The sequence below is a fragment of the Urocitellus parryii genome, chromosome 2 (assembly GCF_045843805.1).
Source record: "Urocitellus parryii isolate mUroPar1 chromosome 2, mUroPar1.hap1, whole genome shotgun sequence".
Lineage (NCBI taxonomy): Eukaryota > Metazoa > Chordata > Mammalia > Rodentia > Sciuridae > Urocitellus > Urocitellus parryii.
The window spans coordinates 167,289,773-167,310,219 of record NC_135532.1 but is presented as its reverse complement, the minus strand read 5'-3'; the positions used below and the strand labels follow the sequence as shown (position 1 = coordinate 167,310,219).

Sequence of the window (20,447 nt, the reverse complement as noted above, 5' to 3'; positions counted from 1 at the left end):
ACTAAAATAAAATATTTTTAAAAACCCAATAAGTGTAAACACTATAATTGTTTAGAACTTAGACCAACAAATGATGTTAGGGGAAGGCGGGGAGTGTGGCTCCACAGTAGAGCACTTTCCTAGCATGCATGAAGACCTGGGTTTGATCTCCAGCACCACACACACACAAAAACCAAAACACAAAATTAAAAAAAAAATTGAGGGATTAGGAATATTCTATCAAGGTTATTGTTAGATTACTGGTGCATGGTGATTAAGAAAACCAGACCTGCTCCTGGTTGGCTTCATTTTTAACTTCTCTGCAGGCGATATGTTCCTTATTTCAGGTATGCAGGGTGACCCTTCCCAGATGCTGAATCTTGGTACACAACTGTTAAGACATCCAGTGTGAGTCTACACCCCATATTATCTAGTTGGCTGATAGAAATTGCTTATGTGCAAAGAAAAGTCTAATTTGAGACTTATAATAAATTGTATTTATTTATATTAGAGCTTAATAGTTATACATAGTACTTTGGTTCATCCTGAGACTTGACAATACATTTTAAATAAAAAAGAGGTGACACCCTACTATTGGGGGGCCAGGAGACATTAAAAATGAAATAAAACTTTTTAAATGGTTAAATGATCATTGATAGATGTTTTAGTCAAAAATCCCTCTTTTTAAACTTCATTAAGTCAGGATCGGATTTCTTGTGCTCTGGGCCAGCTCCTGACGCCCATTTGCCGAGCGGCTGTCACAATACAGCCAGCCCTGTACTCATGAACTGGGAGCACCCCATACACAGAAATGCCTGTCATTTTTCTCAACCCCCAAACAATAAGAGTTCCTGTTGCTATGGCTGTGGAGACTTGGGGTTACCTCACCCTCCAGCCATAGGCCAATGCCTTTGCTCCTTGGAGTCCAGACCCCTACGGCAGCATGGCTGTCATGTTGCCCCTTCTCTTGACAGGGACCCCATCCCGTGGGAGCCTATGAATTCTCCTCCCCAATACCCATCTCTTCCTCTCACCTGCCGTCCCAACCTGGGGAGAACACATTACCCCAAAGATTCCAACTCTGCCCTGTCGTGGTCACTCATCTTCTTATTACCCACTGAGCTTAGAGACCTGACTTGTGTCCTATCAATGTCATTAATTTATATCCCATTATCCTCAGTGATAGTCCTTGTTTATTCCCAGTGTGTCAGTTCCCATAGTATGGACAAGTACTATTTTTAAAGGACTTTTATGTACATTGATCATCTTCTGTGATTCTTGCCAATTTTTCAGGGCTAGATATTATCTCCATTTTGATAAGACTGAGGTTTGGAAAGGTTAAGTAACTTGTCTGAAGTCACTCAGCCAGTAAGTGAGAGAACTAAGATAGAAACCTATGGTTTCTGCTTCCCATTCTAGTCTGGTATTACACAGAGCAGTTGACCACAATGAAATTATAGTCTACAAAGACTTCTGTTGGTTGGGCTTGAAACCTAACCACTATTTTAGACCTTTGTTTTTTTTTTTTCCACCATGGGAAAATGAATTTCAAATTCCAGGCAATCAACATACAAGTGTTCTTCTGAAGCAGAACTAATTTTTAATTTGAGGGCTGTCTCTATTGTCTCCCCACTGAGGGTTTTGTTTTCATCGGTTCCATTATCATTCTGGTCAGAGCTCAAAGAGAGGACAAAGTCTTTGGGGTTATACTTGGGCCCATTGCTTGTTAGATGTTACTTCAAGCAGATTTACATTTTCTAATCTAGATGAAAGGTTTATTCGTAGAATGAGTTCCATTATCATTCATATGGTTCACTTCAGTGCCTGGGAATTAGAAACTTCTCAATAAATATTAATTGAATTCATTTTTTCTTGTTTGAAAATTGTTTTTTTTAATAGGCACATAGTATTTGTATATAATTATGGGATGTAATGTGGTGTTCCAATACATATATGTATTACATGAAATGATCACATTAGGTGCCTGGCATTATCTATCACCTCAGACATATATCATTTCTTTATGTTATGAACACTCAAAATCCATCCTATCATGCAAATTACTTAACCTCTCTGACCCTCAGTTTTCTCCTCTGTAAGATGCAGGCCACATTATAAAAAAAAAAAATGAGGTTATTCTAAGAATTAAATGATGAACACATGTTTATAAAGTGCCTAATGCAGTGATGATGAGGAGCCAGCCTGAGATATATGTGGAATGTTGCTATTGTTTAAATGGGGTGGGGGGAATCAGGCTGACTACAACCTGGAAATATATCCTTATTGCCCAGGATAGTCCTTGTTTATTCCCAGTGTACAGGTGAAATTATTTGTAGCACTTCCTTCCACTTGTAAGGTGGCCCAAATGGATGATAAATTACAGGGTCATCCCACCTGGCTGGCAGGGGCCAGGAGTTGTGACTTTAAGAGGACCACTATGCTCCAAGGCTGGAGCTCCCAAATCACAGGGAAATCTGGCCTTTGTCAGTACCATGGAGCTGAGAGCTACTGTTTGGATGTTTCCAGTAGCAGCATCTGGGTTCCCATTGAGGTTCTGAAGCCAGGAAAAGAGCTTACAGGGTTGAGGGAGCCCAGCCAAAGAAACGAGCAGTCACGCAAGTGTCTGGTCATCCAGGAGCCCTGCCAAGGAGCCTGGCCACAGGGCAGGGTAGGGGCTGAGAGGGGGCCAAGATGGCAAGCCAAACAGGAGGTGAGAGGGAGCTGGGAGACAAGTGTCAGGGACACCGGCGAAGAGGTCAGCAGGAAGGGCGATGGGCCTCACTGCGCTGGGGCAGCAGTCTACGCACAGGGCCCAGGCTCCATCCTTCCTCTTCTTTCAAGGCATTGAAGCACTGTCTAGGGTATGTCCAGGTCTCACCCTCTATGACGCTGTGCACAGGTGCCAGGATGGACCAGGGACTCTGACAAGACTGTTGGTGATAACAAGGACCAAGCAGGAGGGGGACAGCGCCATTTAAATCTCCCAGGCATTGCTTCCTCCACTCAATAGTGTGGATTTGCCACGTTCAATATAGCAGAATTGGAAGCTTATTTCGATTTTACTCCGGGGTACTTGATTTCTCACAAAGTTAAGACACTCGTCATAATGACAATGGTCAAAAGTAATGGTCAAAAGTCCTCCTAAAACAAAAGGCATCCTGACAGAAAGGAGGGAGCAATGGGGCAGAGCTAGGTTCTATCCTGCTTCTGCCTCTTCTTGCTTTGAGTCACGGGAGAAGTCCCCTCACCTCCCAAACTCATTTTCTCACTTGTCAGTGCAGATGATCACATGTGAAGATAGAAGGGAGGATAGGATGCAAGCATGACAAAGACCATGGAGTGGCCAGCAATACAAGCTAGACGTAGCTCCAATACAATAAGAACGTAGAAATAGTTTCTAAAGTAAATATCTGTCATTTTTATTAAGAAAACACTTAGAAAATGATATTACATTTAAAAAAGAATATGGTTGGGGTAACGGAATGCACACATCCCAGTATATCAGACTCCAGATAACGTGAAACATAAAGAAATACTCTTTTATACTGTGGGAGATATGTCCACAGGAGTTGATAACTCTTCCTTCTTTCAGAAACTTCCAACAGCTAGAAAACATAAATATCTTCCCTAAAGGTGGGGATAGATACATCGATGACAGGCTCATAGTGATATAGTAATATTAATGGAAATTCACAGTCCCCTTTAAGGAAGAATGATTATTCTTTGTAAAAAATACTCCTGGTTTGAACCAGAAAGACTGGGTTGGGCTATTTTGGTCTGGTATTTCCAACATGTGGACCAAAGAGTGCCTTTGATCAGGGCAGTGTAGTATTATAGAAAAAGCTCCGGCTCCTATCCAAGGCCCTGGCTGCTTCTATACAAATTTAGGCAAGTTAGCCTCACTGAGTCTTGGGGCTCTTACCTGGAAAATGGAGGCAGCAGAATCTACCTAGTAGGTTGATATCTATTAGGCCACCAGATATCAAGTACGGTGCTTAGCATGGGCGGGGGAGGGAAGGTTCTATTATCACTGTCTGTCTAGCATTGCCAGGAAGTCAGTGACAAAGACCTTGGTAATTGCCTGCTACTTGTCAATGTGAGAGAGTAGTGGGGTCAAGGCTGCCAAAAAGACGGATGCAGTCACACCACATGAATAGAATAGAGGGCCTGGAAGTGTGTGTGTGTGTGTTTCAGAGAGAGAGAGAGAGAGAGAGAGAGAGAGAGAGAGAGAGAGAGAGAGAGAGAGAGATATCCCTGTGTGTTCTATTTCAATTAGACAAATCTGGAGCATTGCCTGCAGCTCATAGAAGCTCATCTTAAAATACACAGACTTCAAAGGAGGAGGATCAAGAAGAGGCCAGAGAAGCTAAAGACTATCTCATTTGGAGAAGGATTGAAGGGCGGGGGAATTAAATCTGGAAAAGAGAAAAGCTAAAGGCAAAGAGATAATTATTTTCAAATACTGAAGGGTTTCAAGCAGAAGCAGGTGAAGATGTATTCTCAGTGACTCCAAAGACAGCAATGACAGGGGTACTGTTTAGCTCAATAATCAAAAGCACTCTCAATCAAATACAGCTCTTCCCCCTGAAGAACAAGCTGTCTCACGAGGTGATGAGCATATAGTCCCAGTCAATGGTGCAGAAGGCGGTGGAGTCCCCAGATCTAGGATTCCTGCACTGGATAGGATTAGCTGCCTTATAAGGTTCCTTCTGAATCAATTAAACCTTAATAGAGCCCTGTTTTTCATAATCCTGTTAAAATTGTTTTGTCCTTATTGAATCATAGTTTATAAATCTCAAGTTTTTCACAATGGTTATTCAAGGTGATTATTCCTGAAGACATAAAAAAATCAGAAGACATAGCTAATTTAGAGCATTAAAGGAGTTTTTGTTTGTTTGTTTGTTTTTCCTGGGGATTGAACCCAGGTGCTCTACCACTGGGCTACATCCCCAGCTCATTTTTAAAGTTTTGAGACAGGGTCTCACTAGGTTGTTTTGAACTTGCCAATTCACCTGCCTCAGCCCTCAGAGTTGCTGAGATTACAGGCATATGCCATGGGTACATAGTTAAAGTTGTTTTCCTAATGTCATTTTATTCAGAATGTTTATGTATAGAATTAATGAATATTTATAAGTTCCCAGGTCAGTGAATATATACCTTCTCTGACTCTCCCTTAAAATCCAATATGGAATCAGGGTTCCATTTAATAGTTTTGTCCAAAATTTAAGGTACTTTAAAATTTAAACTCTAAAAAATGTTAATATCATCTCACCTAACCCCTTCCATTTTATTCCTTTCTCTAAAATTGTTCTACAGTTCAGATCGTATTTGCGTAAAACTGCAGTACCCTACACTCACACAGAAGGAAACTGACTGAAGGACGGATTTTGATCCTCTTCCCCCCCCCCCCCCCCCCCCCCCCCCCGCAAACACAACCGTGTGGATTACATTAGAGATCTCATCTCAAGCATAGAGCGCTACTGATTCAGGGCAGAAACAATGTCCAATTATTCATCCTGGTGCCCCTTGGGCTAAAGACAGATTCGCAGACCCCATGGTCCTAGCCAAACATCCTTCGACTTGTTTGACCCTGGGCAGACCATCAGAAGAGGACATTTAAAACATGTCAGCAGTTTCAGAGGGGCACCCAATGACATTTTAATCTGAAAGATTATAAACAACCTCACTCCCACCAGCAGCCGTGCCACGTCCTGAGGAATGTGCAGCGTGGTGGATCTGAAGGAGCCATTGAGGAGGAGGGCAGTTTTAAAGTGCCCTGGTCAGGCCAGAGTTTGACAGTTGAAACTATTTTTAATGCTTTCAAAGGCACATATTTTATAAATATATTGCACACACAGAGCACAGAGATGTTTCTGGGCATTATATTTGTACACAAAAACCTATTTAAAGCATTTCAGAGTCCATTCAGTAATGACTTCTAAGTGTTGTGGGTAAAAGACAAAAGAGAGAAAATCAAGAATCCTCCCTTCAGAACCACGGGATCCTCTCGCTATCAGACACCTGAAGACCATCTCCACCTTCCCCATTGTGTCCACGAGTAAGCTGGGATTCCAAGAGGGGTGATTTGCTCAAGGATCATCATTAAATTAGGCCTAGAATCCAATTTTCTGAATTCTGTGACTTAAGATCATATTTGATGATGAAAAGAAAACATCCACACTGTCAACAACCATAAAACCACCCTAAAAAGCCATAGGGGCAGGGGTGGGGAGTCCTGGGTCTCATGCCAGCAAAGGCAGGCACATCCTGCCCTATTTTCTGGCCACTGCAACACAGACCACTGGGTGCTCACACGGGGTCATGGGATTATCATCCACTGGCATGGAAAGTAAGAGGCATAGTCATTCCTAGTAAGGGAGCAGGCTGAGAGCATCGCCCTTTTGGCAAAGATTAGAACTAGCCATACTACCCTCCAGGACTCTGCTGCTCTGGGTAGTCTGGAGTCCATGTCTTGATCCACTGAAGATTTGGAGAGGTATAAGGGTAAATCTGCAAATCCCACCTCCAACATTTTCCCAGTGTATACCTCCTCCCTTCTAATGTGGCTTGCTCGTTTCCTGAAGGCCCTCAGCACAGTACTGACAGAAGAGATGAGATCAGTTCTAACAATCAGACGGCTGCATGGAAATATCGACCACACCCCTGGTTTTATGAAGCGACTGGCTCACTGAGTCCTGAATGACAGCGGAAAAGCTACTCTGTATAGACACAGCCTCCTTCTCTTCTCCTCTTTGACTCCCTCAGTGTCTTCATCTGTTTACCCAGACAGGGTCTTCATTTACCCGCTTCCTCAGCACCACCGAGGACTCACACAATGAGGCTTGGATAGTGCCCCGGTGAGGACACTATGGACGCACCACTCAATATGCTCATGGTTCAGTCACAGAACAGTCTGTCCTTTCATGGGCACAGGGGAATGAGCGCCAGCTCTGTAAGCGGGCACGCAGGGCATCCTCTGTCTGAAGGCCAAGTCCTGTTCCCAAGTTCCCCATGGTAGCCTTGGATACAGTTGGATGGGGGTGGGAAAACACTGTGAGAAGCCTTTGTCCCCAGAGACCCTGGGGAAGGAGGGTGCAGATAGCTGCTGGGTTCTGGGCCTGGACAAGGAGAGGAAAGAACTGCAAAGAGACCAGAACTTCTGCAGACCTAAAAAGAAAGGACAGGCCCATTGCGAAAAATATTCTTAATTTTCTAGTTTTGCTTCAGTGACTTCAGAATGTCCCCTTTTTAGGCTGCAAGGGCCCCCTATACAGGAGGTCTAGGAGGTGCCTGTGCACCTCATGCATGTGGTTCTGGTCATGCAATGGCACATCAGGTAACCCCCAGTGAGTTGATGCAGGCTGTGGTGATATGTGGCTAAACAGTGAAGAAAGACAAACTTGGCAACCATCTGTCTCCATGATCTGAAAGGCACAAAGGTAGCAAGGACCCCAGAGCTTAGGGGAGCCTCTGCAGACTGGGCATGCTGGACTTGCTTATATTCTCAGACAGACTGTCTTGCTGTAGGGTTTTTAAATTTTGTGTGTGTGTGTTTTTGTACTGGGAACTGAACCTACGGGTGCTTAATCACTGAATCACATTTTTTTTATTGTGAGACAAGATCTCAGGGTCTCACTAAGTTCCTGAGGCTGGCTGTGAACTTGTGACCCTCCTGCCTCAGCCACCCTAGTCGCTAGGATTATAGGCATGCACCACCACACTCGGCTGCTGTAGCGTTTTTTAAGTCCCTTCCAGAGTATATGAGGTGCCTATATGATGTCCAAACATGGATGATTTAATTGATAGGTAGTTCTAGAATCATAATAATGATGATTTTTCTGGGACTTATAATTTAAATTATCTACAAATATCCTAGATACCTACTTATATGATTTCATTTCTTTTCTCTAACAATCCTGGAAAATGGGTATTATTATCCCCTTCAATGAATGAAATCAAAGCTTCAGAAAACATGGCTGCTTAACTAGAAAGGAGCAGAAATAATGTTCTCACCTAGCACTGTCTTTTCCCAAAACTTGTATCTTTATGATAATTAGTATAGATAAGAACATGCATTCAAATTTAAAATATCTTATTAATATTTTATATTTTCATTGCTATATAATGTGCATTGAGTTTTAAGTATCACTTTTTCATCTCTGAGGGTACAACTCATGCCCTAAAGCTCAGGAAGCATTGTATGCCTCAAATGTAATGTGGCTGACAAAGACATTGATGTATCTTAGGCTGCATTAACAGAAGTAAGGCATCTAGAAAGAGGAAGGCGAATACCATCCCACACTTCTTGGTTCATAATGAGCATTATGCTCATTCTTAGGGATACAGTTAAAGAGGGGCACAGGGAACCTGGCATGTCATAGGAGTCTGAAGTGATCAGGGGATCTAACTTTGAAGGTGAGTAGACTCTAAACCAATGCAGAAAAAATATGCAGAAAATTTTCCTTTGCAGAAAAACTCAGGAACGGGGGTTATTTGGCTCTAAGAAGAGTCGGAGTTTTGGGCTATGAGCTTGGATTAGGATGGGCAGGCAGGAAGGAAAAGGTATATCTTCAAAATTTGAAATGGGTGGTGGGTAATAAATAACCCTAGATCTAGTACTAATGATATTGTTCACTGCTCAATAGAAAGAAGAGCTCTCCAATACATGAGACTGTTCTCAGATAGAATATTCTGTTTTGTGAGGTAATGAGCTTCCCATCCCTGGAGCAGAGGCAGGACTGGGTGTTTGTGTGACAGAGGAGAGTCAGGCATTATGACTTCCAGCACCAAATTCCACAATCCACTAGTTAATTTACCATCATAAATATCCTCTCAGAATTTGTTTTCTCCTTCTTATGATTTCATTTGCACCTAATCTGCTATACACCATGAACTTTACTCTTTCCTTTCACTCCATTCATAATTATATTTAACAATACTTAAGCTAATCATCAATGGTTTTATGATCTTTTGGAAGTAATTTATCTTATTTTTTATTTATTTTATTTGTAGTACTAGGAATTAATCCCAGGGGCACTTTACCACTCAGCTACATCCCCAGCCCTTGTTATTTTTTATTTTGAGACAAGGTCTTTATTTTGAGACAGGGTCTTGCTAAATTGCCAAAGCTGGCCTCAAACCTGCAACTCTCCTGCCTCAGCCTCCCAAGTAGCCAGGATTATAAGTGTGTGCCATTGATGAAGGCAGCAATTTTAGATACATGATCTCTTTGATTGCTCATGTTTTTCTTGGATTTCTAACATGAGGGCATTGAAAATCAAATCTCTGGTCCATGGCGAGAGTAATTTACAAATTTAGTTCAAATTTTTTCTACCTAATGACCAAATCCTGTTATATTTTCCACTTCTCCAATAGGACAGTAGCAAGATGGATTTTTTGTTTTTGTTTTTGTTTTTCTCCTGCCTCTAAATGGTGGATTCCCTTGTGCTGGCAACACCAGCTGTATATGCATTCAATTGAGTTCACTTTTTCATTCAACAAATGTTTGTGGAGTGTCTGAAATTGTTCTAGGCACTGGGAAAATAGCAATGAACAGTATAAGCAAATCCTCTCTTATTATGTGGGGTGCCTTTTAATGGAGGAGACAGGCAGTAACAAGATTTAAAAAATACATATACATATGCATGTGTAAACCATACAGATAAGGGGATGGTACATTCCTATAATCCCAGCTACTGGGGAAGCTGAGGCAGGATCACAAAGTTGAGGCCAGCCTGGGCAATTTAGCAAGATCCTGTCTCAAATTAAAAAATAATAATAATAAAAAAAGATGGGGAATGTGGCTCAGTGGTAGAGCAGCTCCTGGTTTAATCAAAACCCAATACAGGGCGGGTCGGGGCGGGGAAGCAGTTCATGTGCAGTGGTAAACACCTATACAACTATAATTCCAGCAATTTGGGAGGCTAAGGCAGGAGGATCACAAGTTCCCAAATCACCTGGGCAATTTAGGAAAACCCTTCTTCAAAAGAAAATAATAATAAAGAGAAATATATACAAGATAAAAATATGAGATGGTGACGAGCTCTCAAGAGAAGATTATAGCAGGAATGAGTGTGTGGAAGAGGCAGGGGAAGTGAAAGAGGGTGTTGCTATTTAAATAGGGAGGTGAAGTCCCTTTAAATATTAAATAGTGGGAGCTTCACTAAGAAGGTGACAGGGGCTCTAAAGTGCCAGAACATAACAGGCAGAGGGGACAGCAGATGCAAATGCAAAGCCTCAGCTGTGTTCTGAATCCCTGCTGAGTGCTTAGCATCATGTCAGATGCACTAAAACACTGGCCTCTGAACATTAGGATCTTGCAGAGGAAAGAACACATCTGTACCCCAAACAATAGGCAGTTAACTGCCAAGTGCTAAATTGGGCAGATCAGATCACTGAAAAGCTTCTCCCCTTTAGTTATACTGGAACAGCCATTGTCCTCTGAAACACTCCTGGCATGCCCCGACGTCCTGGGCTCTGACTGTGCCACCACCCAGGCTAGAATGCTCTTCCCACATTTCTGCATTGGATTTTATACAACCTCAGGCAGGACTGGTGGTGCATGACTGTAATCCTAGTTACTTGGGAAGCTGAGGCAGGAATATCACAGCCTGGACAACTTAACAAGACATGTCTCAAAATAAAATAAAAAGAGCTGTGGATGTAGCTTAGTGGCAGAACTCTCTGGATTAATTCCTCATATTGGGGGCAAATTTTTTTATATGACCTTGAAGCCCACTCAGACTTGTCCTCTTTCTTGAATCTTTTCCTGACCACCCAGCAACCAGTATTTTCTTTTTCTGATTCAACAAGTTAGACTTCCTCCCAACCGACAACACTAGATAGAACCTGAATTTCAACAAGATCCACAGGTGATTCGACGTGAACACTGAGAGCTGAGAAACTGTTTTTTTTTTTAAATGTGGTCATTTATCATAAAACCAGGGGATCTTTTCAAAATTCCTTTACCTTGTTCCACTTTTGAGATTCCAATTTAATCCATGCGAGTATGAGATGGCATCAAGACTTTTTCAAAATTTCCCAGGTGATTCTAACACGATAGAACAGTTTGAAAATTACTAGTAGCTCCTCTCTCATTTCCTTCAAATCCTTCTCCCTGCCCTACCTGCCATAGCTGTCCAACAGCCTGTCTTTAAGCCAAGTCTTTTTTTCCCCTTGAGGTGGATTCTTAGGTCTATGGCACCAGGAGAAGCTGGTCTCCCTTCCACTCCACCCTCCTCTCCTGGCTCAAGGCTCTGGGCTCAGCCTTATCAAGGCCTTCACAGAATGAAGGATGGTAGCAGGGACAGAGGGAGGAGGTGAGCTCAGAGCAGACTCCCAACTCAGCATATGGCCCCTGGAAAGGCCTTGGGCAAGCTTTAAATACCTTCTCTGTAAAGGGGCAACAACAGTATCTTTCCAGTCTGCCTCGTGGAGTCACAGGGTCTTGAGAAGATGAACAGAGATCACATGTGAAAGCATTCTTAAAATAGTAGAGTATTCATGGGCCTGAAGGCTGGGATGGATTCCTGTCCAGTCGTCCTAAGATACTCATTTCAAACTTAAAAATTTTAATTTCTCTTATTTTCCAAATCCAAGCAAAATTTTGTCTTAGCAACCAAAAGGAAGGACTAGAGCTTGTGTAGCATCTGTGCTGACATGTGACTCAAAAAAGTCACAACTTGCTGCACCCTCCATTACTAGATGGTAGTGATTCTGTGACTTGAGGATATTTTAATTTTACACTAACCAATGAGGCCTCATTTAAGATGAAAGTCCACACTATGCTATTACCAAAGTGAGGAGTAGTAATTATCACCTACCCACATGGTCTAATTTTCATCTTTTAAGGAAAAGTATAGCATTCTCATTTAGCCATTCTGTTGATCTGCACACTAAAAAGACTGAATAACACTGGCTTATTCAAAATAAGTTCTTAATTCTACTAAAAAGAATAGTCCATTAAAAGTCACGCTCAAACTGGGCTTGGTGATACCCACCTGTAATCCCAGTGACTTGGGATGTTGAGGTAGGAGAACTGAAAGTTCCAACCCATCCTCAGCAACTTAGTGAGGGCCTATCTCAAAATAAAAAAAGATTGGAGAAGTAGCTGAGTGGTAAAGCACCCCTGGTTCAAACCCCAGTAACACAAAATAAATAAAGTCACGCTCAATGTTAAGTACCAGAAACTAAGAATAGATACAATTCTGTTGCCTTAATCTAGACCAAGAAATTGAGAAAATAAAGTATGTTTCCTCTGCCCAATCATTTTTTCCCTTCATCTATCCTTAAAATTTCTTTGAGGCTCTCTTCTGGCAGGTTTTTATTTATTTTTTAAGAAATAGATACAAATGTCCTTGGGAGGGGCAACAAGAACCAGATGTTGAGTGGAGCATCTGTACTCATCTTTTGGATTCCACAGATCAGGTTTAAAAGCTTTGGGGGATCCACATAGAATGGCTCATTTAATTTTTCTGAGAAAGGACACCAACCAATAGCAATGACAACTACCTTCATTTCATGAGAGAATGGACAGTTCAAAATAAATAAATAAATCTATGAAGAACACGGTCTCAGCATGAAGGAGTGTCCTTTCCAGGAAAGGACAATTATAACCTTAAAATTGTGATAATATAACCAGATAAATATATTACATGGCCCTACCTTTCCTATGGGTGTGCATTTGTGAGCCACTATGCTGGAGGACTGGGAGGGTTTAAAGTAAGCTGACAATGTTTGGGATCCTGGAAATTTGGTGGGGCCAAAAATAAGAGTCTATTCTAAAAGGTGGAAAGAAAGAAGAGAGGACAGAGAGAGCTACAGTAGTAATTTTGCCTAGGACTGCAAACAGATACAGATAACTGAAGGCTAGGCTACCAGACTTTAAGGAAATTTCATTCCTTGTCAGTAAGCAGGATGGCGGGAGCCCCACCTATCATAACTGAAGAAAGAAATCTCAGTGGTGGAGTCCTCCAGCTAACTTTTCTCTTTCAGGCTGACTGTATCCTCTGTCTCTGAAGGGACCCTCCTCCCATTTCACAGGAGGGAAAGGGAAAGAGAAGGAGAGGAAATGTGGAAACAGTGTCCACAGCTTGAGCATAAACTAGAAATACAACTTAGATGCAAGGAGGGGAGACAGAAATCTTACTGTAGGTAAAGACTTTGACAATGAAAGGAATCCCTGCCTACTTTTTAAAGGACGTGAGCCACAAAAGTGACGCAAACATTTGTTTTTAAAGATGCTGTTCATTTTGCCTTGAGAACCTGAAGCTCAGAGGCGCTGCCCAAGGCTACTCAGCTGGTGAGCTCCAGGACCTAGCCCCCAGCCCCAGCTCCCAGGGCCCCCCACCTCGGGCGTTTCCTTTGGCCTCCCTCTCTCAGCTCACAGCTCTGTCCTGTGGAGCAATGAAAACAATATCCCGAGGTCATGAAGTATCCCCACCACCACCACCACCCCTTTCTTTCTTTACTGTTACTAGACAGGTTTACCATCCTCCTGGATGGGGTAAACAGAAACGAAAGCAAAATAAAATAAAATTTAAGAACTATCACTTTTGCTGCACCTTCTTCCTTCTTGCTAAGACTGGATCAGGCCTGTACCCAGATCCTGGGCTTGAGAGCGCACGCGCGCTCCTGTGTCCTTGATGTGGGCGACAGGCAGGGCCTCTAGCGGCCCCAGGGCTTCCCCACTCCCCGGACCCCTGCGCTGTGCAGCGATGCCGGCTCCGCCAGGCTCGAGCACCTCTCCACAGGCGCCCAGTGACTCACACGTCCCAGAGGGAGTGCCGGGAAGCGGCCGCGACACGCGGGGGCGCGAGGGCTTTCCCACCACCGCAGCGTGTCTGTCCCCAACGCCGAGAAGGGGATCAGAAACCGGTGGGCGGAGTGGCACGAGAGGAAGTCGCGATGCGCGGGGCAGAAGTCCGGGTCCTTTTTCTTTGGAACGTGGCATTGACGTTGTCCAAGCTTAACGTGGCCGCCTTTGGGGACTGACGGGGCGAGCGCTCAACTAGACCCCAGGGCAGGTTAAGGAAGGGCACTTGTTGTCCCCACCCGGGAGACAGGCCACGGGAGCGCAGCGCGGGTCTGGGAACGGGACCTGGAGGAGGTTCGGGCATCGCTGGGCGCAAGCCCCCTTCTCCTCCCTCACCCCTGACTCGGAACCTCGCAGGGCCTGACTTGAAGCCAGGTCAACAAGCAAACGACCGGAGGAGCTGGCTCAGGACGGCCTCTGAGCAAAGAGGGCTTTGGAAGGGAATGGAGTGAAAAGAGCCGTTGGCCAAAGAACCCCCGCCCACCTCCCCTTCCCAGCCAGCTCTTTCTCCATCAGAGATTCCTTTGTCCTCAACGTTGGCCTCTCAACACCCGCCTGGGAGGCTGGGGTGGGAGGTCGCTGGGCAGAACTGCAGGAGTGGGAACAAAGACGGGCCGCGGGTGGGGGCCTGCTGGGGGTTCCCATGGACAGCTCACACACACCCACAGCTTGGCCCTCCGAGGGAAGGGCCACGAGGAGGAATGGGGCGAAAGCTCCTATCAGGCCAGGCAAGTTCATAAGCAAAATCTTGGCTCTTAAAGAGGAGATAAAGATGAAGAACACGGTACAGCAGTTGTCTCTGTAGATTAGGCACTGTCTCTATTTTGCATTATCTCTAGTTTCATTTGTCTCCATGATAAATGCTATTTGTAGAGACAAAGAAAAGTCAAAGTTCCAGTCTCTGGTCCCAGCTCCCTAAACCCGACTCCCATCTTTGCTTTGTCAGCCTCATTATATTAATTAATAATCATCAACCCCTTTTCTTTTCAAGTTAGTTTGAGTTGCTTCACCCCAATCAATAGAGTCCTGACTAATAATACACCTTTTTATCCAGTAATTTTACTTCCCGGAAGCTACTCCAAAGAATTATTATAATAAAAGAGTCATATGCCTCAAAATATTCACTATGATCTTCCTTGTGATATTAGAGAAATTGTAAATATAAATGTCTCATATCAGAGGGGTCAATAAACTGGTATATTTATAAGATAAAACATTTCAGGGCCTTAATGTTTTAATAAGATTTATATTAATATTTGTTATAAGATTTGATAACAAATATAGACTTAGGTTGTAATGGGAAATAAGTGAGATGCAAAATTATATATTATATTAAATACACTGTGTAGAAAATACACATAGAAAAGAAAAAAACAAAACAAAAAACCCTGGAAGAAAATTTACCAAAACATTACATCTTTGAGTGATAGAATTACACCCAAATGTTTTTCCTCTCAATGACATATATATTCTAGTTTTTCTACACTAAGGATAAGCATGTATTATTAATTAAAATATTAAAACACCGATTTAAAAATTGTACATAAAAATAAATAACTGCTGGAAGTCACCAGGCCTGCATAAAAGAAGAAAATGTAACTAAGCAATTTTTCCATTAACTGGACAATTTTTTATAATAAAAAAGGGTACATGGAAGTTAAAGGGATGGGTAAAATTTTATGTTCACAAGATATTAATGAAAGGGAAGGGCAAGCCAGGAGTAGGCCAGAAGAGGAAAAGATATCTGCACTCTAGAATACACAAAAAAGGAAATGATGAAATGGAAGCTGATTCCTGATTGGCAAGGACACACTGAATCATGGGTAGACATGAAGAAGATTGGAATGGAACTTTTAATGGCAAAGAACACATTAAGAAACATGAACTTAAGGAGATAAGGGTGTAAAGGGTAAGGTAACAGCATCATGAAAAAAAGGTTTTTTCTTTTTCTTTTTTTTTTTTTTTTTGTGGTACTGGTGTTAGAACCTGGGTCCTTGTACATGCTAAGCAAGCATTATGCCACTACGACACATCTTTAGTCCTTTTCATTTTATTTTGAGACATGTTCTCCTTAAATTGCCCAGGCTGGCTTCAGACTTATGATCCTCTTGCCTCAGTCTCCTAAGTTGCTAGGATTTATAGGCCTAAAAAAATCTTCACAATAAGTATATTGTAATTATCAGATTATTAATCTTAAAGGTAAGTGTGGAAAATGAATTGAACATGCTCACATTTGGCCTGACATTGTTGATACTAAGATTTTTTTTGGGGGGTGGGGAGTGGGCGGTTACCAGAGATTGAACCCAGGGGTGCTTTACCACTGAGCTACATCCCCAGCCCTTTTAAATAATTTATCTAGAGACAGGGTCTTGCTGAGTTGCTTAGAGCCTCACTAAGTTGCTGAGGTTGGCTTTGAACTGGTGATCCTCCTGTCTCAGCCTCCTGAGCTGCTGGGATCACAGGTGTGCCCCACTGCATCTGGCTGATACTAAGATTTTTATCCCAACCCAATCAAGAATGATGATTATGTTTACTGGGGGTTGGAAGAGGCCTGACAATCATGTGGCCCCCATATCTTGGGCCTGTTCTTCCTTTGCAGAAGCATGCTGTGTGCCCCTGAAGATCCTTATGAGCCGTAGAGAGCATATACTAATTAGCAAGGTTTTCCCCACTTGAGAATTTCCCAGTCTTGTATGAGGGTCCAGTAGAGTGGAGAACACTGCAGTATTCTGTGAGTAACCTAACACTACAACTGTACTTTGAGAAATGGATGGAGTGTGAATTCTGTTGAGGACCTGTGTTGTGTTAGAAGACAAAGATCTTGTTCTGGGAATGAAATCTAGGATTTTCTGGATGGTGGATATAAAATTCACCAAGCCATCTACAGAAAGTCCTGTCTGGGCTTATGGACATCTCTATAGTTCCAATTTCCCTCCTTTTTTTTTCCCCTGCCAAGGGAGATGCCTTGCTGACTCACCTTTTTTGCTGATCTCACCATATGTGGGCTTTTTATCACTTTCCCTCTCCCACTTATTGAAAATTGTACCCTTTCATAGGGGATGAAATGGGAGACTTTGGACCTTCCTGGATTCATGGCCTTCTTCTATCAACACTCTAGATCTCTAACACCGTCTCCGTCTCCCTCCATTCTCCTCAACCTCAAAACCTCTTTTCCAGTCACTGGAAGAGATTAGAGGGGGCAGGGCCACCTACACAGGGTTTTTTTTTTTTTTAATTAACAATTTTTCTTATGACATTGTGGATTGAACCCAGGTTCATTTAACCACTGAGCCACATCTCCAGCCCTTTTTATATTTTATTTTGAGTCAGGGTCTCACTAAGTTGCTTAGGGCCTCACTAATTGCTGAGGCTGGCTTTGAACTTGCCATCCTCCTGCCTCAGCCTCATAAACTGCTGGGGTTACAGGCGTGCACTACTGCACCTCGCCCACCCAGGGTTCTTTTCAAGCTTTTGAAAGAAAAGGCTACTACAGCCAGGAGACAGGATGTGTCAGCACTAGGAAAATGTTAGGCTTTTTCCTAATACTTATTGGTTAAATGAAGATAAAGGAGCACAATATTTAGGTGAGGTATGACTTTGTGTTGGAGCCAAGATGGAGGATGAGAACTGTCTTACTTGATATTCCACAATTCATGGGATACAGAGAAAGGTTATCTTCTTAAGATGTCTTGTGCTACAATGTGATTCCTTAATACCTTATTTCCACAATCAAATCAAAGAAGGTAGCAGACAAATCATCTTATTTAAAAATTATAATAGCAGAACAAAAAGCACAGCTATTTACTTTGACTAAAATTATAACACCAACATAAGCATTTCTATGACACTTGGTCTCACAAAATAGAATTGTCTGACCTTGTCCTGAAAGAAAGAAAAGACACCACAACCAGCTCTTTAAAGACTACTTTTTAAAAATATGTGATGAAATCCAGAAGGGGCTTTTATCTCATAACACCCATACCAGAAGATTAATCTCTGTGGCTGGCGTCTCGTTCTGATTGGGAATATGTTTGAGCCCAGCTTTGGAATCCTCTCTCTTCAGAACATCTGCTCCACAGTTGTTAATGTTTGTTTGGTATTGCCCCAAAGAAGGCAGCAGAAGGGAAGAATTCTTAACAATGAGTCCCAAGATAGATTAGACCAGCAGCGGTGCTTATTTTGAAAAGGCATTTTTTGGGAGCAATCTGACCTGTACATGAAAAAAAAATGCACAGGTCGTTGGACTAAGAGATGGATGTCCATCTAATGCTGGAATGTAGTTTAGCTTGTTTTTACCACTTCTCAAAAATTTCCCAGAAATATTTAAATTATTACTGCATTCCTCACTAGCAGAACTTAGTTTTTGAATTTTTACAGATTTGAATGTCTAACTCTAAACTAAATATAAGAGAAACTTTTACAGTATTCTAATAGAAGTATGCAAAGGTTAAAAAAAAATTCCTAGCTATAAAGAGAAAGACTAACTTTGGTCTATCATTTGTAAATTTCTATACCAGTCAAGAGGAGAACTGTCAATCCTTTTTTCCATGAAACTGGGCTAAATTACTTGATAAGAAAGTAAAATATCTCCTTAGTTTCCTAAAATGAGGACAAAGCACTTCTTACTCCTGCATTTGTGGAGTAAAAAGTTATACAGAAGACAAAACTCAAGTTATTGTGTGATGTTTCCAGGAGAGATCAGAGTATAACTCTTCTGTCAACAATGTCATCTTGAAGTTATTCTTACCACACATTCAAGAGTTCTAAGGGGGACAATGTATTATGACTGAATTTTCACTTAGTGAAAAACCTTTGAGACCTTGCATTTGAAACCGTAGAAACAGCTGGGTTTAGGTTCAAAGCTCCAAAATTAAACTGAAAGAGGGAAAGACCCTAATCCTTCAGACCATCTGTTCAGAAAACAGTGAAGGAAATGACAACAGAGCCTTCAGCTAGGAACAGTAAGGCCCTCCCAACTGAAATCTGCAAGCCCCTTTCCCCTGCCCACTTTCAACTGGTCCTCTCAATATCCCAATGAGGTCTATCAAGCTAACATTTTTATCCTCATGTTACAGATAAAGAAACTGAGGCTTAGAGAAGAATCTTACTCCATGTCACACCAAACGTCATTACAAAGGGCAGGACTTCCACCTAGCTGACCGCTTCCAAAATCATAACGTTATATTATATTCCTCTGTATCAGCTTCCGATCCCCATTCTTCCTTCCTAACCTCCTTTCTTTCTTTTCTTCTTTCCTTTCCTCCCGGGTTAATTAGGATACATCTGTAGTAGCAGATGTTGCTAGTGTTCACCTAAGAAACGTTTTTATCCATGATGGCAGGAGGGCTAACTATTCATAGAAATCTACAGCAGTGGCATTCATGTCAGCTTTATAGTTCTGCCTTATTTCTTTACTGTTTCTATTGATAACAAAAACTTTATGTATCATGTAAAGCATACAACAACACATTACAGATCAGGGCTGACCAGTTTTTGCCAGATAACGTGTGTGTATATGCTGCAGGGTTTTTACAAAATGTCTTACCCAAAACAAACCACATGCACTGCCCAGAGGAAGGGTTCTGGTAAGCCCACAGTGGCCAATCTGAGAAAGGAGGTATTGGTGAGGCCAGGCAGAGCAAAGGCATGAGGGAATGGGAGGTGCATGGTTAGGCAGGTGTAACCCTCAGACAAAAAAGTTTTGCTGATTTGAAGACTTAAGCAGCACAGGTTTTCAAACTTATCTTTTTGAGCATAAAATTCTTTGTTCAGATTAATGTCATCCAAAGCATTAAAACCAACAGCACTGAAGAAGCAGAGCTCTCCAGAAGCAGGGGATAGAACCCTAGGCTCCAAGGCCTCTCTAAGACCCTAGCTATGGGAATAGCATAGCACAGATTTAAGGTTATTGGTACTTAAATATGCCTTAAAATAATCAGGCAAAACCAATTTTTTAGTATTAAAGTCTGGGCCCCTTAGCAACCATTTTGCCAAGAGCTCCTAAATCAAGTCCACTCCAACTCAGGGATTTCAGAGAGAAGAGACAGCCAGCAGGGATTCCTCTCCTTCCTAGAAACCCGATTACTTATCTTCAGAGCTGAGTTTACCTTAAGTAGGACAGGGGCTTTGAAAATAGATTTGGCTTCCTAACCAAATTGCTGGGGCTTATTGGATTGCTGTGGGCCATGTTCAGTTTATTCTGACAAAAGATAACATTTTTAAACAGAGAAAATTATTCTCAAAAGCTTCCCTCTGTGCGGCACTAAAAAACTGATCATACTTGATGTTCCTTTAACTAAGCACCATTTTCAAAGCCCAGTATTTTTGTGCTCATTATCTTTTCAGAGCCCCACCCCCTGAGACGAGCTGGATAGATATCACTCTCCCATTTCAAAGATAAGGAAATGAAAGCTGAGAAATATGAAAAGACTCTCTCAAGGTCACTTATGACTAACATAAGTTTTCTGATTCCTGTCCAGAGCTTTAAATATGCATGATGTGTACACAGACCTTCCATCCTATGCGATGGTAAATAAAGGTCACAGATTTAGTGTTACCAGTTCTCTGTCCTTGGGGAACATCAGTGACCTCATTATATTGCAGATCTAATAATTACCAGCTTCATCTACTTCACAGGATACTGAAGAACAAATGA

The 20,447-nt window shown here is 42.2% G+C and overlaps 1 protein-coding gene across 1 annotated transcript in view; it reads right to left on the bottom strand.

The window, feature by feature from the left end:
• Positions 1 to 20,447, bottom strand: part of Arhgap31 (Rho GTPase activating protein 31) — a 108,955-nt gene that overhangs the window by 66,179 nt on the left and 22,329 nt on the right. The gene's annotated exons all lie outside the window — the stretch shown is intronic.